Raw genomic sequence first — 23,972 nt, forward strand, 5'->3', positions numbered from 1 at the left:
TTGGCCAAATGTACAAAAGCAAAGAACCCAAGAGCCAGTTAAAACCCCAAAGACAAATCAGTCGATGTTCGATGTTGTGCCGTTGTGGTTGGTAATCGCTACGCGTCGGGTCTTGTGTAATTTATTATGTTAGTGTCCTAATACACAACAACGTTATAACAACGAACGAAGAACGGCAAAGATAAAAAGAAATGAAAAATACAAGAAAATAAGAAATAAAAACAGGTGCTTGATTTAATAAAAACAACAAAATTTGGTTTATGAAATTTAAATGCCATCAATGGTCAGCCAGTCATCACAAAACAAAACAAAAATCTTTAAACACAAGAAGTGCAAATGAAAGAAAATAAATTCATTGACGAGAGTACAACACAGCTACACACTGAAGTGGATTAGTACAATCTAAAACAAAAAGTAACAACAACAGCGTTGTTGGAGATATCTACGGCCATAAGAGTGATTGTAATACTACTGCCACCACCACGAGTAACAGAAGAAAAAAAAAGAAAACAAAAAATTCGTGTTCTCTTGAGTGGGGCTAAAGTGGTTTCGATTTTAATGAGAAAATGATAATTTTTATGATTGGTCAGAAGAAGAAAAAAAGTTAAAAAAAGATAAAGTGAAAAGAAAGAAATATTTCCAGTCTTGACCAAAAAGTGATAATTAAGAAGCTAAGGTGATTGAAAAATTGAGTTAAGATAATTTTGGAATTTCTAAGAAAAGTGCATTGATTATTTATTTTGGTGCGATAATATTTTTGACGGAAAATCATCAAGAATTGAGAATTCAATGGAAAAGGTAATCTCCTCACACATGTTCAAAACGAGAATCTCTAGCCAGTAGAGTAATAAAATGATAACACCTTCTTCATTTTGTGGGGTTTTAAGGCGGAAGTATAAATCGATAAAAAGATTCCCTAGAAAACTAATTTAAAGTCATTGGCTGACAGGCTTTGATTGTTGTAAGTAGTGTGGTTTGTGTGTTACCTCAAAGTGGCAGTTTGCTCCCTTCGACCTCTCAGGCTCTTTCAATGACCACCAATCATGTGTTTTGTTTGAAAGAGAAATACACATTAGAGTTTCGCATGTGAAAGCGTATGTATGTTTGTTTGTTTGCCTATTTTCCACAAGTGATTGCATTTTTTTTATTGTATTGGTGGTTATTCTAGTCATCGTCGTTACGTTTTGACACTTGAGCTGAACACCGCTAACTTTGAAGTGCGTGTGTGCTCATGAGTGTATGCTATAACACGCGTTTGTGACAAAATTTCAAAGTGACAAGTAATGTTCATATCAATTTCCAACAGCCTAGATGCACTAAGCATAGGAGAAAAAAACCAAGAGTGTTGGTGGTGCTTAGGTTAAGCAACCGGCCGGTGGTGAACAAGGGCATTTTGCCAGAAAATACAAACTCGACCATTACATATTGAAAGACGATAGGACGACAAGTGCTCCATTTACAAAAACAATAAAAACAAAGCCATTTGGAATGTGACATTACTAAAGACAAAACACCAAAAAAGAAAGCAAAACAACAATTGATTGTAAAGAAACAAAACGAAAAACCTCAAAACAGGAAGTTATGTGTACATAGAGAGTAAATCCCTAGTGAGAGATTTGTCATTTGTATAAACCGATGTGTGTGTGTGCTTGTTTGTTTGTTTGATTATAGGGGTCCACAGCTAAGGGAGTGAGATAAATTCTTTATGAAGGCTTAGGTGTTACTGTATGGGTCTTTTGTTTTGTAACAGCTCTATGGAAAAAAGGGTCCTTCTTCCTCTTTTCATACACGTTAGCCATACATGTTGGCTTAACGCCTGCGCTCATTTGTAATGAGAGGTTATCTGCCATCTGCTGCACCTGCATTTGACACTTTGACAGCGCACAACACGCAAACTATAAGAAAAATAATAGTGCAAAAACAAAAGATAGGAAATTATTTTTGACAGCCCTTACGAGGGTGATATGATAATGGATTGGAATGTAGAAAAAATAAAAAAAAGATAAGAGTCGACATAATCAGGAAATATTTTTTTTTTTATAAAAAAAACCATACGAATTCATTGTTTCTTTTATCTATGATGTGCTCAAAGGCCATTTGCAATACAAAATGGATACGAAAACGTACTTTTTGTAGGGAGCCACCGTGGTCAATATTGGCTAACAGGCCTTGATTGTTGTAAGTAGTGTGGTTTGTGTGTTACCTTAAAGTGGCAGTGCAATGGTTAGCATGCCCGCCTTGCATACAGAGGGTCCTGGGATCAAATCCAGTTTCGACCAAACACCGAACAATTTTTCAACGGTTGATTATCCCCTTTCAGTAATGCTGGTGACACTTCTGGGTGTTTCAAAGCTTCTCTAAGTGGTTTCACTTAAATATGGAACGCCTTTCGGACTCGGCTATAAAGAGGAGGTCCCTTGTCATTGAGATTAACATCGGGCAGTGATAAGAAATCAGTTCACCACTGTGGTATCACAATGGACTGAAAGTCTAAGTGGGCCTGAAATATGCGGCTGCCACTATACCTAACCTAAACTACCTTTTGTATGTGTAATGATATTAGCATAAATTTCTTCATTAGTGCCCATGTTCCCAAATCCACTTCCAGGTGAATGTGAATCAATTCCACGATTTTCGTGTCCTACAATCCACTTTCACCGGAAATTTCGTGAAATCAATTCACTTGCAAAAGTCTTGGTGAAAGTTGAATTATGCCCAAGATGGGTGTATTTCCGGTTAAATAAAGTACTCGCGTAAAAAATTTGAAATGTTTTATATTTAATACATGAGTTTTATTAAAACTGCGTCATTATACCCTGCCCCACACTGTGGAACAGGGTATTATAAGTCAGTGCATATGTTTGTAACACCCAGAAGGAGACGAGATAGACACATGGTGTCTTTGGCAAAAAGGCTCAGGGTGGGTCCCTGAGTCGATATAACCATGTCCGTCCGTCCGCCTGTCTGTGAACACATTTTTGTGATCAAAGTCTAGGTCGCAATTTAAGTCCAATCGCCTTCAAATTTGGCACATGTTCCTACTTTTGGTCAGAATAGAACCCTATGGATTTTGGGAGAAATCGGTTCAGATTTAGATATAGCTCCCATATATATCTTTCGCCCGATATGCACTAATATGGACCCAGCAGCCAGAGTTTTATACCGATTTGCTTGAAATTTTGTACAAACATAACACTTAGTCGTATAGTCAAGTGTGCAAAATTTGATTGAAATCGGTTCAGATTTAGATATAGCTCACATATATATCTTTCGCCCGATATGGACTAATATGGTACTAAAAGCAAGAGTTTTAGCCCAATTTGGTTGAAATTTTGCACAGGGAGTAGATTTAGTATTGTAGCTTTGCGTGTCAAATTTGGTTGAAATCGATTCAGATTTAGATATAGCTCCCATATATATCTTTCGCCCGATATGCACTTCTATGGACCCAGAAGCCAGAGTTTTATCGCGATTAGCTCGAAATTTTGCACAAGGAGTACAATTGGTAGTATATTCATGTGTGCAAAATTTGATTGAAATCGGTTCAGATTTAGATATAGCTCCCATATATATCTTTCGCCCGATATGCACTTATATGGACCCAGAAGCTAGAGTTTTATCCCGATTATCTTGAAATTTTGCACAAGGAGTACAATTGGTAGTATAGTCATGTGTGCCAAATTTGATTGAAATCGGTTCAGATTTAGATATAGCTTCCATATATATTTTTCGCCGATATGGACTTATATGGCCCCAGAAGCCAGAGTTTTGGCCCAATTTGGTTGAAATTTTGCACTAGGAGTACAATTAGTAATATAGTCGAAAAGTTGTAAAAATGACTCTAATTTTCCTAAACTTCTAATACATATATATCGAGCGGTAAATCATAAATAAACTTTTGCGAAGTTTCCTTAAAATTGCTTCAGATTTAAATGTTTCCCATATATTTTTACTAAAATTGTGTTCCACCCTAGTGCATTAGCCAACTTAAATTTTGAGTCTATAGATTTTGTAAAAGTCTATCAAATTCTGTCCAAATCGAGTGATATTTAAATGTATGTATTTGGGACAAACCTTTATATATAGCACCCAACACATTTGACGGATGTGAAATGGTATCGAAAATTTAGATGTACAAAGTGGTGCAGTCGGCCCCGCCCGACTTTAGACTTTCCTTACTTGTTTTTAATTAAAAAAAATAATAAATTATAATAAGTCTTTTGATTCCACTTATTTTAATTTCCGCCTTAGTGAATTTTTGGGTGATTTGTGCAACCCAGCTGGTTACAGAAAAGTTCAAAAAAGAACGTGGAATTAAGAACACCAAATTTTCACGTTCGTGGATTTGACGTGAATAGTGGAAGTGGAATTGAAGTGGATATAGGAACATGTGTGTAGGTCTCTTTAGTGCACAATTTACTGAGTTCAATTATTAGATAATATTGGAATATTGGAAAGTCAATAATTGCAATTGTTAAGATCATGCTTGAGGCATACCAACATGACAAAAAATGGAAATAAAATAGAAACATTTTGACTAGAGATGAGAATTATAGCTGTGAAACGTTACACACCTTTCATATTTTTCGTTTGGAATTCATCTTTCCATTCAACTTCATAATCCCTTTAGCTATGATGTGCTTAAAGGCGATGTATTGTACAAAATGGGTACGGAAAATGTACCTTTAGCTTTTTTAATAATTCGCCACTATCATCAGAGTATTCTGTATAAAGGGTGGTTAAAATTTCAAGGGCCGATGTTGATTTTGAATAATGTTAGGACTTACTTTCATTCTTGATATTTGTCCGATTCCCCAAACGATTGGTACGAGGTCACTCGTCCAGATCCTCAGTTCATTTCTTATCTAATACAGAGGTAACGGATATAAGTACAACTAATATAAGAACAACGCGTATATAAGAAAATGTTATGTCTTTTTGGTACGAAAAGGATTCGTATACGAAAAACGTTTATAAGCAAAAGTATATAAATATATGGCATATCTAAAGATGATGATAAAATCAGCAATTTCTATATAAATCATTCGGCCAAAGAAAAACAAAAAAATACATGTTAGATGATACTAATCCGTTACTGAACTATTAGCAAGAATAACAAACGAAACTAAATAAATGTTGAAAAGTAAAAATTTATTTTTAATTTATTTTATAGCAGGTGAATTATTAAATTTTTATTACTATTTCTTTAATAAAACTATAAAAAGGAACATTTAATGTTTTTTTTTTCAAACCCGAATTTTATAAAATATATTTCAATAAGAAAAAATGTTTAAAGGACACTTTTTCTTATAAACAATAGTTCCCTATAAAAAAACGCATATGTTGTGTTTTTTTCCGAAAAAAAGTCCGAATCCTTCGGTGAAGAAAAGTCGCCAAGACTAATACCAATTTTAATGTCTGTCTTTAGTAGATGACAGTGCTGGCAAGTATTAAAAGTGGTACGAGATGGAACGTTTTGAAGGAACTAGTTCTTATGTACAAAAGGAACGATAAAATCAGATTTTGTCCAAGTGTAATGGATACGAAAAACATATTTTTTATACATGCTATGAATGACGTATTTATTAACCTGTTCTGGCTACATTATTGAATGGTAGTCTTATAAACAATTTGCCCCATCACATACCGCATTGACTTTGGCAGTCGGAAAGATTATTTTAAAAGGGTCTGCAACAAATGACTATCCAAAATAAATAAAGAATCTTCAATTGTTGAACAAAAGTTTTACATTTTTTGTCCACTTGATTATCTAACACGTGCTTATTGAATAAATATTTCGAAAACAAAGAAAACACGCTCTTACTCGAAATCAACTTATAGTTGGGTGTAGTCAATTTACAATCTCTAGTGGACCAGTTTTAGAAGCTACAATGCAAACTTTTTCATTGACGGCATTTATTGCATTGACATTAAACCTGTTTTAATGCATATGTTATTCATGAAAAGATGTAAATCATTTTGCTGCTTAACCTGAATTAATATTGAATAAACTTAAATATATTGATTAATGTCTTAAGTTTGGTGACAACAATGTAACATTAACCAATGTAAGCGAGCAATTATAAGAAATCGAATCTTAAAATTTTCGACTTTTATCTCTACGTAAAGATTTTTTGAATAATACTAGCCAATATTTAATCGAACAAGTATATGCGGCCTGGCCGAACTTATGGCCAGGCCGAATCTTATGCACCCTCCACCATGGATTGCGTAGAAACTTCTACGAAAGACTGTCATCCACAATCGAATTACTTCGTAACATCGTTTTCTAAATTGTGAGTTAGTCCATACGTGATATATATTAGACAAAAAAGTTATGTATAGGTAAGTCTACAAATAATTACAAATCGACATGGAAATTGAAATATGGGGGTTGCTTATATGGGGGCTATATAGAATTATGAGGGCTATATATAACTATAGACCTATATGGACCTAGTTAGGCATTATTGTTAACGGCCATATAAAGGGTGATTCTTTTGAGGTTAGGATTTTCATGCATTAGTATTTGACAGATCACGTGGGATTTCAGACATGGTGTCAAAGAGAAAGATGCTCAGTATGCTTTGACATTTCATCATGAATAGACTTACGATCTGCCACAACGTCGAATTTTCAGTGAATGGGCCCTAGAAAAGTTGGCAGAAAATCCGCTTTTTTATCGACAAATTTTGTTCAGCGATGAGGCTCATTTCTGGTTGAATGGCTACGTAAATAAGCAAAATTGCCGCATTTGGAGTGAAGAGCAACCAGAAGCCGTTCAAGAACTGCCCATGCATCCCGAAAAATGCACTGTTTGGTGTGGTTTGTACGCTGGTGGAATCATTGGACCGTATTTTTTCAAAGATGCTGTTGGACGCAACGTTACGGTGAATGGCGATCGCTATCGTTCGATGCTAACAAACTTTTTGTTGCCAAAAATGGAAGAACTGAACTTGGTTGACATGTGGTTTCAACAAGATGGCGCTACATGCCACACAGCTCGCGATTCTATGGCCATTTTGAGGGAAAACTTCGGAGAACAATTCATCTCAAGAAATGGACCGGTAGGTTGGCCACAAAGATCATGCGATTTGACGCCTTTAGACTATTTTTTGTGGGGCTACGTCAAGTCTAAAGTCTACAGAAATAAGCCAGCAACTATTCCAGCTTTGGAAGACAACATTTCCGAAGAAATTCGGGCTATTCCGGCCGAAATGCTCGAAAAAGTTGCCCAAAATTGGACTTTCCGAATGGACCACCTAAGACGCAGCCGCGGTCAACATTTAAATGAAATTATCTTCAAAAAGTAAATGTCATGGACCAATCTAACGTTTCAAATAAAGAACCGATGAGATTTTGCAAATTTTATGCGTTTTTTTTTTTAAAAAGTTATCAAGCTCTTAACAAATCACCCTTTACTAGCAGAATGTATCAAATTTCAATTGACTCGGATGAAATTTGCTCCTCCAAGAGTCTCCAAAACCAAATCTCGGGATCGGTTTATATGGGGGCTATATATGATTATGGACTGATATGGACCACTTTTGGCATGGTTATTAAATATCATATACTACCACCACGTACCAAATTTCAACCAGATCGGATGAATTTTGCTACTTCAAACGGCACCGGACGTCAAATCTGGGGATCGGTTTATATGGGAGCTATATATAATTATGGACTGATATGAACCAATTCCTGCATGGTTGTTGGATACCATATACTAACATCACGTACCAAATTTCAACCGATTCGGATGAATTTTGCTCTTCCAACGGGCTCCGGAGGTCAAATCTGGTGATCGGTTTATATGGGGGCTATATATAATTATGGACCGATTTCGACTAATTTTTGCATGGGTGTTTGAAGCCATATATTAACACAACGTACCAAATTTCAACTGAATCAGATGAATTTTGGTCTTCCAAGAGGCTCCGGATGTCAAATCTGGTGATCGGTTTATATGGGGGCTATATATAATTATGGACCGATTTGCATGGTCATTGGAGACCATATACTAACACCGTGTACCAAATTTCAACCGGATCGGATAAAATTTGCTTCTCTCACGTAGAGAAGGAATATGATCACCTCAAACATGTTTCAAGAGCAAAATGTTATTTTTGTATGATGACCATGTAACATGTTTGTCACTAAAATGTTATTTTCTCGTCAAATATAACCTGCTTGCCGAAATCAGATGCATGATTTCCGAGAATATAACATGGTTGCGAAAACCATGTTACATGATCACCACCCAAAAATAACATTTTGCTCTTAAAACATGTTTGAGGTGATCATATTCCTTTTCTGGGTGCTTAGAGGCTCCGCAAGCCAAATCGGGGGATCGGTGTATATTGGGGGCTATATATAATTATGGACCGATTTCGACCAATTTTTGCATGGTTGTTAGAGACCATATACTAACACCATGTACCAAATTTCAGCCGGATCGGATAAAATTTGCTTCTCTTAGAGGCTCCGCAAGCCAAATCGGGGGATCGGTTTATATGGGGGCTATATATAATTATGGACCGATGTGGACCAATTTTTGCATGGTTGTTAGAGACCATATACTAACATCATGTACCAAATTTCAGCCGGATCGGATGAAATTTGCTTCTCTTAGAGGATCCGCAAGCCAAATTTGGGGGTCCGTTTATATGGGGGCTATTCGTAAAAGTGGGCCGATATGGCCCATTTGCAATACCATCTGACCTACATCAATAACAACTACTTGTGCCAAGTTTCAAGTCGATAGCTTGTTTCGTTTGGAAGTTAGCGTGATTTCAACAGACGGACGGACGGACATGCTCAGATCGACTCAGAATTTCACCACGACCCAAAATATATATACTTTATGGGGTCTTAGAGTAATATTTCGATGTGTTACAAACGGAATGACAAGGTTAATACACCCCCCCCATCCTATGGTGGTGGGTAGGCTAGGTTAGGTGGCAGCCCGATGTATCAGGCTCACTTAGACTATTCAGTCCATTGTGATACCACATTGGTGAACTTATCACTGAGTGCTGTCCGATTCCATGTTAAGCTCAATGACAAGGGACCTCCTTTTTATAGCCGAGTCCGAACGGCGTTCCACATTGCAGTGAAACCACTTAGAGAAGCTTTAAAACCCTCAGAAATGTCACCAGTATTACTGAGTTGGGATAATCCACCGCTGAAAAACTTTTTGGTGTTCGGTCGAACCCACGGCCTTGTGTATGCAAGGCGGGCATGCTAACCATTGCACCACGGTGGTGGAGGGTATAAAAATTCAAGGTTTGCTGAAAAAATTCTCGGTGGACTTTAAAAATTTTTTTTTTTGGAAATTTCTATTATTTTATTTGTTCTTGTTTATGCACAGTAAAATTCAGAAAATTTTAATTTTTTGCTAAAATTGTGTAAAATAAAGGATTTTTATAAATCACATCAAAAGAACTTTTTGTGAGGTGTAAATTAAGTCCATCTCTAGGGGAATATTTTAATATGTACGAGTAGTTAAGAATAAGAACTTCCAAATTTGTTTGCTGTGTATCTATTTTAGTATATCCCAAAAAGAAAATTGATAAATAGTTATCGGTATCCCAATTTTAATATTATGAAACCCATATTGCTTGCTTAGTTTATTTTTTCGTCACTTAATTTAAAGAAATTCATTCTTTGTTTCGGAATCAATCCAAAATCCCTAAATTTAAGGTCATAATCGTTGGATCCAAACAAACTTTTTGTTGAGTGTAGGGATGTTTGATTACATATTTTGCAATAAGTTGAATATACACTGAAAAAACAGTGAACCCACCAGGAAGAAAACTTTTGGTTAATTATAGAAAATTTTGAATAATTGTAGAAAATTTTAACTAAACAGTATTACAAACGTTGGCATCACGCCGATGCCATAAAAATCAGTAAATATTTTTCGACAAATTCAAGAAAATTTATTAGACATAACTAAGTCTTTTCACTTGTTAAAGAAAATTTTGCAGTTTGAAGGAAAAACTTGGAGTTCAAAATTGCAAGAATGTCTTTAGTGACATACGAAGTTCATGATGGACTCATTTTTGGTAAAATTTACAAATTTAAAGAAATTCTGAACTATTTTGTGGAAGACATGAATTTAGTTAATCTTTATGCTTCATTTGAGTATATTTTTTTCCTCGGGTTTAGTTAATTTAACTAACGTACACAAAAAGTTATTAGAGTAAAGAAAACATTCTCCAAACATAATAATTCTATGAAGTAAAATAAAGTTAAATTGTCTTTAGTGAAATAGAGAGTTCACTTTTTTTTGAGTGTATGAAAATAATTATCCACAGATATTTAGAGACCACTCACTAACTTCCCCAATCCCTCCCTCGTTTTACCTAAGGTGGTGAATGAACTTTACCAAAATCCCTATAATTTTCTTGTCAGCAAAATTCGTTTATTCGCAGCCAGACAATGAAATGCAGTTGTTGCAAACACTTATATCTTCGTTTGTTTTTTTTTTTCTTTGCTTTTGGCCATCGTTTACAAATATTGGCCCTCTTTCTTTGCGTTTTATTTTGTGTGGATTTGTTTCTTTTTTTAGTTTTAGCCGGTTTTTATTTTTGTTTATTGGCTTTCTTCAGCTTTTGTTAGTGCTACATATTTAACTCTCACAAGAGGGTGGGGGTTCCAACTCTCTCACTCTGCCTCCTTTGTTTGTTGGGGCACTATTTGCAACATTCACCATGTTGTGACATCATGTACACGGATCTGGTTGTACAACATGTATGGGCCTTTTTTAATTGTTGTTGCTCATGTTTTGCACAAAGTACCGTTTTGCCTTCACAGCTGTTTTAGCACAGCATTCCATGTGCTGGTGACAAGAAACGGAGAGTAAAGCTTAACGGCAGCAGCAGTAGTATAGTCATCAGGCATGACAGCCTATTGTTGTGTAGGTGTGTGTTTTTGGGAGATGATGTTTTAGGTGTTTCGTGTTTCATTGCTGAGCTGTAAAATGTTTTCCTCCTTCAGATTTCTTTGGGGCTTGCCTTCCTTGAGGCTCACTGACTGACGACTACTTCCCTTGGTGTTGCTACCAATCTAAGTTTTTTTTTGGCGCTCTACTCTTGTCATTGTAATGGGTGTGCGTATATGTTGAGTGCGCATTGTGTGATGATTAGTTGTGTGGGTCTAACCATATCCATGGGTTTTTTGTTTTTGTTTTATTTTCCCCCATATTTGTCGTTCATGCCGGCTTGTTTTAAATTTGGCTACATGTGTATGTGTGTGTGAATGTTTGCATGAATGAATGATTAATTTGTTTGTAATTTTGTATTTTTTCTGTTTTGCTTCGCAGCTTGGTGTTAGATGGCCACGCTATTTTATTGTTGTTCTTGTATCTATTGAGTGAGTGGGTTTTTTTTCTTTGTTTCCTTCTGCTATCCTCTCTCACACACGCACAAACATTTTTTTCTCCTACTTGGAAAGCTCCTCTTCTAACGTTCGTTGACTTTTGTCGCGGCGTGGTTTTTTGTTGTTGTGTTATTTTCTTTGTTTATGTTTGATATGGTCTTTGTTTTTGCACCCCACAAAAAGACAATTAAAATTATGTTAAGCATTGGCATGATGACGATTATGATGATGATGCATATGATATAGAGCAGATCCATGTTTATATGTCTATAATTATGTGGGTTCATATCTTAATTGTATTTTACTTCTGGCCAATTTGTTTTCATTTCGTTTTTGTTATTCTTTGTTTTTTTTTTTTTTATTTTTTGAAAATTATACCGGTATTTTTCATTGTCAAGTAAAGGAGAATGTTGTTGGTATAGCCAATTGTAATGTGGGAAATTTGTCAACATAACATATATATGTTTCTGGAATAGAAACTCATTATGTATTTCCGTTTCCTTTGAGCATTGCAAACCTAATTAACTCAATAGAGAGTAAGAGAAGTAAGCTAATGAGTGAAAGAAACAAATTTCCTACACTGAAAGAAGAGTTTTCATTCCTGAGGAACGAAATTTCAGACAACCGAAGTTTTCTTTGAGCTCTAAAAAATTTTTACAAGTAAATTAAAAAGATTAAAGACAACCTTTGTAACTCTTGTCATAAATTTTGATTTGTTTACCCTTAAAGGAAATACTTCAAAACAAAGGAGAATTTAGTTTGTCTAAAATTCCGTTTCGTTTAAGTTTGCGAAAAAATTAAAAATAAAAATAATTAAATTTCAAACTTTAAATTTGTCATGTTTTTTCCTTGTTGTGATTTGTAATTTGTTGTCTTAACTCTATATTTGAATTTGTTTTATATAATTGTATTAGTATCGTAATAGAAAGAGGTTCTAGACCATCGAAACCGCAAAATGTCCAGTGGTTTATAACTCCGATCTCCACCTGACACTACCAGATACTAGGTCTATGATTTTTACACTGAAAGAAGAGTTTTCTTTTTCTGAGGAACGAAATTTTAGACAAACTAAAAAAGTCTATTGAAGCAAATAAAATTCATTAGATAAAATCGTTGCAACACTTTTAACAAATTGGGGTCCATTTGCTTCTCAAGGAAATAATTTATAACAAAAGGGAATTTCTTTTGTCTAAAAATTTGTTCTTGAGGAAAGTATTTTTTCTTTGAGAGTAGCTAGACCTACACTGAAAAAAAAAAGCATGCGCGCTTCCAAAGATTTTGTGTTTGCTTTAACAATTTTGGTATTGATTCCGAGCCAAAGAAGCGGATAATACAAGTATTCTCTTTTAAATTTGGGTTTTGTGTACTTGCTTCTAGGAAGATTTCAAATGTTTTTCTTCATATGCTATCAAAAAACGAGTTAACGACAACTTTATTTTCCAAATTCGGGCTCGATTTCCAGTAGAAATTATGCTATTTTTATACTCACCACCATAGAATGGTGACGGGGGTATAATAAGTTTGTCATTCCGTTTGTAACACATCGAAGCCAACGTGGTGCAATGGTTAGCATGCCCGCCTTGCATACACAAGGTCGTGGGTTCGATTCCTGCCTCGACCGAACACCAAAAAGTTTTTCAGCGGTGGATTATCCCACCTCAGTAATGCTGGTGACATTTCTGAGGGTTTCAAACCTTCTCTAAGTGGTTTCACTGCAATGTGGAACGCCGTTCGGACTCGGCTATAAAAAGGAGGTCCCTTATCATTGAGCTTAACATGGAATCGGGCAGCACTCAGTGATAAGAGAGAAGTTCACCAATGTGGTATCACAATGGCCTGAATAGTCTAAGTGAGCCTGATACATCGGGCTGCCACCTAATCTAGCACATCAAAATATCAATTTCCGACTATATAAAGTATATATGTTCTTGATCAGGGAGAAATTCTAAGACGATATAACGATGTCCGTCTGTCCGTCTGTCTGTTGTAATCACCCTACAGTCTTCAATAATGAAGCAATCGTGCTGAAATTTTGCACAAACTCGTCTTTTGTCTGCAGGCAGGTCAAGTTCGAAGATGGGCTATATCGGTCCAGGTTTTGATATAGTCCCCATATAAACCGACCTCCCGATTTGGGGTATTGGGCTTATAGAAATCGTAGTTTTTATCCAATTTCCCTGAAATTTGAAATCTGTAGGTATTTTATGACCATAAAGAGGTGTGCCAAAAATGGTGAGTATCGGTCCATGTTTTGGTATAGCCCCCATATAGACCGATCTCCCGATTTTACTTCTTGGGCTTATTGAAACCGCAGTTTTTATTCAATTTACCTGCAATTGGAAATCCACAAATACGTGTGCCAAAAATGGTGCGTATCGGTCCATATTTTGGTATAGCCCCCATATAGACCGATTTCCCGATTTTACTTCTTGGGCTTATAGAAACCGCAGTTTTTATTCAATTTCCCTGAAATTTGAAATCTAGAGGTATGGTAGGACCACAAATACGTGTGCAAAAAATTGTGAGTATCGGTCCATGTTTTGGTATGGTCCCCATATAAAACGACCTCCCGATTTGGGGTCTTGGGCTTATAGAAACCGTAGTTTTTATCCAATTTGCCTGAAATTGGAAATCTAGAGGTATTTTAGGACCATAAAGAGGTGTGCCGAAAATGGTGAGTATCGGTCCATATTGTGGTATAGCCCCCATATAGACCGATTTCCCTATTTTACTTCTTGGGCTTCTAGAATCCGAAGTTTTTATCCTATTTGCCTGAAATTGGAAATCTAGAGGTATTTTCGGGTCATAAAGAGGTGTGCCGAAAACGGTGAGTATCGGTCCATATTTTAGTATAGCCCCCATAAGAACGATCTCCCGATTTAACTCCTTGGGTTTCTAGAAACCGTAGTTTTTATCTGATTTGCCTGAAATTGTAAATATTCTGGTATTTTAGGCTCAAAAAAAAAAACGTGTATCGGGTTAAGTTTTTATAGGTCCATTTGGTAATGCCTCCATATAGACCGACTTCACTTCTTGAGGGTGTAGAAGGCGCACTGATCATGAAAATTGCTTGAAACTCAATTTAAAATTTCCAGATTTTACTTCTACAGATTTAAGATTTCAAATCAAATTAAGATTAAGATTTCAATTTCAAATTTATAATTTTCTTGCACACTTACAAGAGATGTTAATGATTCCTCTAAATCCTCTAAAAGTTCGGCCCGGCCGAACTTAGTGCTGTATATAATTGTTTCAAGTAAAAAACATCTTTAGAATAAAGTGTTGAAAAACATATCCTATTTTTGAATGATTTTTTGCTTTGTAGTCAAGATGCAAAAAGACAACAAATTTAAAGAAAATTTCTTTCATGGGTACCAAAAAAATGTCTTTCATGTTATGATACCCGTTTTTAAGTTAAATCACTTAATTTATAATTACGACAATAGGACTTCATTAAAAAGTTTAACGACTTTTGGACAAGGAAAAAAACTTTATATTAGAGAAATGCGTCTTCTATGCTAAGCAAAATTTGCATTCGTATTTTAAGGACATGAAATCTTTGGCCTCACGACAGTATTTTTTTCAGTGTATACTTCAAAAAACGCCTGTATACATTTCTCGCGTATATGAATTAAAGCATTTTGCGATCGTTCATTTTTAAAAGGGTCCTTTATATTTTATTTGATCTCAATAAACTACCCAGCAAAAAAATTTGGAAGTTCTTCCAAAGGCACAACTTTAAAAGCACTTCCAGAAGATGCACTCCCAATGATGTTCTTTATTTTGACTACCCAGGAAGTTCTTTTAATTCAATTTTTTATAACTTGTTTTTTTCATACTTTTAATGGATAATTTTAACTTTTTTTGTTTCAAATAGGTTAAAAACAGAGTAGGAATTCATAAAATGGTACAAATCATTTAAATTTAGTCGAAAAAATGCTAAATCCAATCTGAAAAAATTGTGCATTTTTGAAAATATTTGATGTTAAACGTTTCCGACAAACGTTAGAATCCATTAAAAATTATAAAAAAAAATTATAAAAATTATTTATTTGACAAAATATCACATTTTTTTTTTCAATTTACATCCAAAACATTGAATTCGTATCACACCTAAATAAGTGATGCAAATTCAGTGCAACGGCTGTTGAAATGGAGGACTTCTGTCCTATGACAAGCCCATGTTACTACCGATGCCCACTATAGAGGACATTTGAAATCGACTGCAAACTCTAACTCCCGATTTATTTCTCGATGCTATTTTCATGTAGAGGCTACAATATAAATGCGTTACAAATATTTTCCATATTGGTGGGCACAAAATTGGATTTTTATATACTTCTTTAACAATCAACGAGATATACGCAATTTTAAGACCATCTTTTTACAATACGTCTCTAGTAAATGGACATTCATACGAAAATTGATACGACTGATATTAATTCAGATTCTTTTTTGTATTTTTTCTCACACTTCGACAGATATTATAGGCCAACTAACGCTTATTCTCTTAAGGTTATTTGGTCACAATTCAAGAATCATATTTGGAGAACAAACTTATGTAGATTTTTGACTAATTGAAGTCCTAAATTTAAAATTTTTTCTACCTGCTTTTAGTATTAGTAAAAGTAAGAAGAAAAATTTAAATTTATTTAAGGCTTAATTCGCAAAAAACTTGAAAATTCTACTAAAAGCACAAATTTTAAAGTACTTCCAAAAATGTCCTCCCAAAGATGTTCTTTAGTTTAACTACACAAGAAGGTCTTTTAATTCAATTTTTTATAACTCGCTTTTTTATATTTTTAATAGGTTAATAGGTTTTTTCAAATAGGTTAAAAACAGATAATAAATGGTACAAATTATTTCAATTTTGTCGAAAAAATCCTCTTTAGAAAAACTGAAAATATTTAAGGTCAAGCATTTTAGACAATCGTTAGAATGCACTAAAAATCACAAAAAGTTGTTTCTTCTTGTATAACCAGCTTTCAAAATCTGTTTTTAGCGCTTGCTTTTGTTGAAAATCACAATGCACTAGAAAATAGAATTGCATTCCAACATTTTCTAGAAAAATGTGTCAAAATTCTAAATTGCTAAATTGACAATGTGTCCAATTCCAAATGTAGCTTTTCACGATATGTCACAATATTTCAGATGACATTGACAACTATCGGTATATTCCGGTTAAAGTGTTACCCAGAAAAAGAGAAAACAGTTAGTGGAATAGTATTCAAAAGCCATGAACACAACTGAAATGCAAAAGTATACATGACATAAAGAAAACAAAAAAAAAAACACAGAAAACCTGAAGGATATTTAAAAACTGAAACGTGATAATATTAGGAAATGTGAATGAATGGAAGTGAAAAAATTCTGTAATTTTTCAGAATGACAGAGACAAAAGTAGAAAAAAACAATTCTTACGAAATCATACCTTAGGACGTGTTTACTGTTGTTATTCCAAATCACTAACGAATTATACCTAACGTTTAGTAACTTCAATGTTTCTGCTTTTTTACTTTTACTTGTCCTAAACAGCATGTAGAAAAAAATTTTAATTTTGAGACCTCAATAAGCTAAAAAGCTACACGCAAAAAAGAGTGAACGCAACAAGAAAGAAACTGTAAAAATTGTAAAAACTTGCATGTAGTAGGTTAGGTTAGGTTATGTGGCAGCCCGATGTATCAGGCTCAGTTAGACTATTCAGTCCATTGTGATACCACAGTGGTGAACTTCTCTCTTATCACTGAGTGCTGCCCGATTCCATGCTAAGCTAAATGACAAGGGACCTCCTTTTTATAGCCGAGTCCGAACGGCGTTCCACATTCCAGTGAAACCACTTAGAGAAGCTTTGAAACCCCCAGAAATGTCACCAGCATTACTGAGGTGGGATAATCCACCGCTGAAAAACTTTTTGGTGTTCGGTCGTAGCAGGAATCGAACCCACGACCTTGTGTATGAAAGGCGGGCATGCTAACCATTGCACCACGGTGGCTCCCTTTTTGTAGGTTTTCAAAATGATTGAATAGGAAATAAAAAATCCCTTGAAAATGTCGACATACATCGACGAAACGTCGGTAAACATGTAACTAAAAATTGTTTTTATTTATATCACTGCGATAGGTCGTATTAGCTAAGGGAAGAATATAAAAAAAAAAAAAACAAGTATATATGGCCGTAAGTTCGGCCAGGCCGAATCTTATGTATCCTCCACCATGGATTGCGTAGAAACTTCTACGAAAGACTTTCATCCACAATCGAATTACTTGGGTTGTGGTATCTTAAATCGTTTTCTAAATTGTGAGTTAGTCCATACGTGGTATATATTAGACAAAAAAGTAATGTGTAGGTGAGTCTACAAATAATTACGAATCGATATGGACTTTTGCACGGTACGTAGGGAGCCAGAATTGAAATATGGGGGTCGCTATAAACAATTATGAACTTGATATGGACCAATTTTTGTGTGATTGGAGATCGATTTATCTGAGGGCTATATATAACTATAGACCGATATGGACCTAGTTAGGCATGATTGTTAACGGCTATATACTAGCACAATGTACCAAATTTCAACTGACTCGGATGAAATTTGCTACTCCAAGAGGCTCCAAAACCAAATCTCGGGATCGGTTTATATGGGGGCTCTATATGATTATGGACTGATATGGAGCACTTTTGGCATGGTTGTTAAATATCATTTACTACCACCACGTACCAAATTTCAACCAGATCGGATGAAATTTGCTTCTCTTTGAGGCTCCTCAAGCCAAATCTGGGGATCGGTTTATATGATATGAACCAATTCCTGCATGGTTGTTGGATACCATATACTAACATCACGTACCAAATTTCAACCGAATCGGATGAATTTTGCTCTTCCAAGGGGCTCCGGAGGTCAAATCTGGGGATCGGTTTATATGGGGCTATATATAATTATGGACCGATTCCGACCAATTTTTGCATGGGTGTTTGAGGCCATATATTAACACCACGTACAAAATATCAACTGAATCAGATGAATTTTGGTCTTCCAAGAGGCTCCGGATGTCAAATCTGGTGATCGGTTTATATGGGGGCTATATATAATTACGGTCCGATTTGCATGGTCATTAGAGACCATATACTAACACCATGTACCAAATTTCAGCCGGATCGCATAAAATTTGCTTCTCTTAGAGGCTCCGCAAGCCAAATCGGGGGATCGGTTTAAATGGGGCTACATATAATTATACACCGATGTGGACCAATTTTTGCATGGTTGTTGGATACCATATACTAACACCATGTACCAGATTTCAACCGGATCGGATGAAATTTGCTTCTCTTTGAGGCTCCTCAAGCCAAATCTGGGGATCGGTTTATATGGGGGCTGTATATAATTATGGACCGATGTGGACCAATTTTTGCATGCTTGTTAGAGACCATATACTGACACCATGTACCAAATTTCAACCGGATCGGATGAAATTTGCTTCTCTTTGAGGCTCCTCAAGCCAAATCTGGGGATCGGTTTATATGGGGCTATATATAATCATACACCGATGTGGACCAATTTTTGCATGATCATTAGAGACCATATACTAACACCATGTACCAGATTTCAGCCGGATCGGATGAAATTTGCTTCTCTTTGAGGCTCCGTAGGCCAAATCGAGGAATCGGTTTATATGGGGGCTATATATAATTATGGACCGATGTGGACCAATTTGTGCATGGTTGTTAAAGACCATATACTAACACCATATACCAAATTTCAGCCGGATCGGATGAAATTTTCTTCTCTTAGAGGCTCCGCAACCCAAATCTGGGGATCGGTTTATATGGGCGCTATATATAATTATGGACCGATGTGGACCAATTTTTGCACGGTTGTTAGAGACCATATACCAACATCATGTACCAAATTTCAGCCGGATCGGATGAAATTTGCTTCTCTTTGAGGCTCCGCAAGCCAAATCTGGGGATCGGTTTATATGGGCGCTATATATAATTATGGACCGATGTGGATCAATTTTTGCATGATTGTTAGAGACCATATACCAACATTATGTACCAAATTTCAGCCGGATCGGATGAAATTTTCTTCTCTTTGAAGCTCCGCAAGCCAAATCTGGGGATCGGTTTATATGGGGGCTATATATAATTATGGACCGATGTGAACCAATTTTTGCACGATTGTTAGAGACTATATACCAACACCATGTACCAAATTTCAGCCGGATCGGATGAAATATGCTTCTGTTAGAGGCTCCACAAGCCAAATCTGAGGGTCCCTTTATATGGGGGCTATACGTAAAAGTGGACCGATATGGCCCATTTTCAATACCATCCGACCTACATCGATAACAACTACTTGTGCCAAGTTTCAAGTCGATAGCTTGTTTCGTTCGGAAGTTAGCGTGATTTCAACAGACGGACGGACGGACGGACGGACATGCTTAGATCGACTCAGAATTTCACCACGACCCAGAATATATATACTTTATGGGGTCTTAGAGCAATATTTCGATGTGTTACAAACGGGATGACAAAGTTAATATACCCCCATCCTATGATGGAGGGTATAAACAAATAAAATCAGAAAAATTTTCTCACATTTGGCCAAATTTAACTAAAATAAACCATTTTCGTGAACTAAATTAAAGTTAAATAGGTTATAAAAAATTCGTTAATTTTTTTCTGGGCTATAATGTCTGTCTAAGTGTCAGAAAAAAATAAAAAAATAATCTGAAATAATATCAGCTATAGTTTTTGTATGAATATCCATGTACTAGAGACGTACAGTAAAAAAAGGGTCTCAAAATTTCGTATATTTAGTTGATTGTTATGTTAGTACCCATCAATATGAAAAATACTTATAGCGCATTTATGTAACGTCCTCTACTTTAAAATAAGGAGAGAGAGAGAGAGAGAGAGAGAGAAATAAGTCGCAACTAAATGGGCATTTAGGTTAGGTGGCAGCCCGATGTATCAGGCTCACTTAGACTATTCAGTCCATTGTGATACCACATTGTTGAACTTCTCTCTTATCACTGAGTGCTGCCCGATTCCATGTTAAGGTCAATGACAAGGGACCTCCTTTTTATAGCCGAGTCCGAACGGCGTTCCACATTGCAGTGAAACCACTTAGAGAAGCTTTGAAACCCTCAGAAATGTCACCAGCATTACTGAGGTGGGATAATCCACCGCTGAAAAACTTTTTGGTGTTCGGTCGAAGCAGGAATCGAACCCACGACCTTGTGCATGCTAACCATTGCACCACGGTGGCTTTGGAGGAGTTGGAGATTTGGATTTGGTTGGAGATTTGATTTGGGATTTGGAGTTTGGTGTCCTTTTCAAATGTTCTCTTTAGTGGACATCGGAAGGCAAAGGGTTAAACTTTAAATTTCCTATAATACTAAATAGATTTTAAGTTTCATAAACAGAGATTTTGAAATCGCTTTTTCCATATTAAAAACGATATTTGATTTGACAAAAATGGCGATATTTTTTCTACAAAGAGATGCCACCAACTTCACCATTCCTAAGCTCATTTTTTTAACATTTGACTTCAATTCTGTAGACAAATGCATTTTCTATGTATGTCAATTATGTAATTATTATTCTTTTTTTTTCAAATCATATACTAATTATGATTTTTTTTATATGACCGAAGCAAATCTTAGATAAACATTAGGTGATTACGATGATGATGATCCTCGTTTTTGTTTTTTTTTGTTATGTAACAAAAATACTTCAACTTTTTTCAGATAATTTTCAAGGTTTTTTTCCTATATTTTATTTATTGTTTGTTTTCTTGTTCATCGTCACGCCACAATAATTATACAAAACTGCCAATCTACCACGCAATGACACTCATCAACAAATATTAACAAAGTAATTAAGAAAATTTTTTGTCATCAAACAAATGACTTGGCCAAAAAGAAAACCCAATGATAATTTGTCAATACAAGTAAGTTGCGAAGAAATAATTTATATAACTAGGAAAAAATGTCAATGGATGTCACATATTTTCTAATCGAAGATAAATCGAAGTGTTAGAGGCAATTTACTCACAGAGAAAATTTAATTGGGATATACGCAACCCATTAGACGAATAGGCTAAAATTAACATGGGCTTGTCGCAAGACGGATATTAACCATTTCTACATACATTGCTCTGAATTTTCATCACTTTTTAAGGTGTGACAAAATTTTCTAATAAAGTAAAATGTTGACAAAATATTCTATAAAAATGAAATTTTGACAAAGAAAATTTTGTCAAAATAATGTAGAAATAAAATTTGACAAAATTTTCTATAGAAATAAAATTAAAAAAAATAATTTTCTAAAGAAACAAAATTTTGACAAAACTTTCTAAAGAAACAAAATTGTGACAAAACTTTCTATAGAAATGAAATGTTGACAAAATTTTCTATAGAAATAAAATATTGACAAAATATTCTATAAAAATTAAATTTTGACAAAATTTTCTAAAGAAACAAAATTTTGACAAAATTTTTTATAGAAATAAAATTTTGAAAAAATGTTCTAAAGAAACAAAATTTTGACGAAATTTTCTATAGAAAAAAAAAAATTTAAAAAAAAAAATTCTATATAAATTAAATTTTTAAAAAATTTTCTGTAGAAATAAAATTTGTACAAAATTTTCTGTAGAAATAAAATTTTAACAAAATTTTCTATAGAAATACAATATGGACAAAATATTCTATAGAAATAAAATATTGACAAAATTTTCTGTAGAAATTAAATTTTGACAAAATTTTCTATAGAAATAAAATATTGACAAAATTTTCTATAGAAATAAAATTTTGACAAGATTTTCTATAGAAATAAAATTTTGACAAGATTTTCTATAGAAATAAAATATTAACAAAATTTTCTATAGAAATAAAATATTGACAAAATATTCTATAGATATAAAATTTTGACAAAATATTCTATAAAAATGAAATTTTGACAAAATTTTCTAACGAAATAACATTTTTAACAAAATTTTGTATATAAATAAAGTTTTGAAAAAAATTTCTAAAGAAACAAAATTGTTACAAAATTTTCTATAGAAATAAAATATTGACAAAATATTCTATAAAAATGAAATTTTGACAAAATTTTCTAACGAAATAACATTTTTAACAAAATTTTGTATATAAATAAAATTTTGAAAAAATTTTCTAAAGAAACAAAATTGTTACAAAATTTTGTGTAGAAATAAAATGTTGACAAAATTTTCTATAGAAATAAAATGTTCACAAAATATTCTATAAAAATAAAATGTTGACAAAGTTTTATTTCTACAGAAAATTTTGTCAAAATATTGTAGAAAAAACATTTTGACAAAATTTTCTGTAGAAATAAAATTTTAACAAAATTTTCTGTAGAAATAAAATTTTGACGAATTTTTCTATAGAAATAAAATTTTGACAAAAATTTCTACAGAAATAAAATGTTGACAAAATATTCTACAAAAATTAAATTTTAACAAAATTTTCTAAAGTAACCAAATGCTGACAACATTTTCTAACAAAATAACATTTTTAACAAAATTGTCTATATAAATAAAATTTTGAAAAAATTTTCTAAAGGAACAAAATTGTTACAAAATTTTCTGTAGAAATAAAATTTGGACAACCTTTTCTATAGATATAAAATATTGACAAAATATTCTATAGAAATAAAATATTGACAAAATTTTCTGTAGAAATAAAATTTTAACAAAATTTTCTATATAAATAAAATATTGACAAAATTTTCTGTAGAAATAAAATTTTAACAAAATTTTCTATATAAATAAAATATTGACAAAATATTTTATCGAAATAAAATATTGACAAAATATTCTATAGAAATAAAATATTGACAAAATTTTCTGTAGAAATTAAATTTTGACAAAATTTTCTATAGAAATAAAATATTGACAAAATTTTCTATAGAAATAAAATTTTGACAAGATTTTCTATAGAAATAAAATTTTGACAAGATTTTCTATAGAAATAAAATATTAACAAAATTTTCTATAGAAATAAAATATTGACAAAATATTCTATAGATATAAAATTTTGACAAAATATTCTATAAAAATGAAATTTTGACAAAATTTTCTAACGAAATAAAATTTTTAGCAAAATTTTGTATATAAATAAAATTTTGAAAAAAATTTCTAAAGAAACAAAATTGTTACAAAATTTTCTATAGAAATAAAATATTGACAAAATATTCTATAAAAATGAAATTTTGACAAAATTTTCTAACGAAATAACATTTTTAACAAAATTTTGTATATAAATAAAATTTTGAAAAAATTTTCTAAAGAAACAAAATTGTTACAAAATTTTGTGTAGAAATAAAATTTTGACAAAATTTTCTATAGAAATAAAATGTTCACAAAATATTCTATAAAAATAAAATGTTGACAAAGTTTTATTTCTACAGAAAATTTTGTCAAAATATTGTAGAAAAAACATTTTGACAAAATTTTCTGTAGAAATAAAATTTTAACAAAATTTTCTGTAGAAATAAAATTTTGACGAATTTTTCTATAGAAATAAAATTTTGACAAAAATTTCTACAGAAATAAAATGTTGACAAAA

The 23,972-nt window shown here is 33.4% G+C and overlaps 1 protein-coding gene across 3 annotated transcripts in view; it reads left to right on the top strand.

Moving 5' to 3' along the window:
* The first annotated feature begins 72 nt into the window (after positions 1–72).
* Positions 73–23,972, top strand: part of Pgant9 (polypeptide N-acetylgalactosaminyltransferase 9) — a 270,158-nt gene continuing 246,258 nt past the window's right edge. For all 3 annotated transcript variants that reach the window (XM_075312576.1, XM_075312578.1, XM_075312577.1), the window contains exon 1: positions 73–798. The gene's annotated coding sequence lies outside the window, so the exon portion shown is untranslated. The remainder of the gene's footprint in view (positions 799–23,972) is intronic.

Source organism: Haematobia irritans, chromosome 5 (genome assembly GCF_050003625.1).
Source record: "Haematobia irritans isolate KBUSLIRL chromosome 5, ASM5000362v1, whole genome shotgun sequence".
Classification (NCBI taxonomy): Eukaryota; Metazoa; Arthropoda; class Insecta; order Diptera; family Muscidae; genus Haematobia; species Haematobia irritans.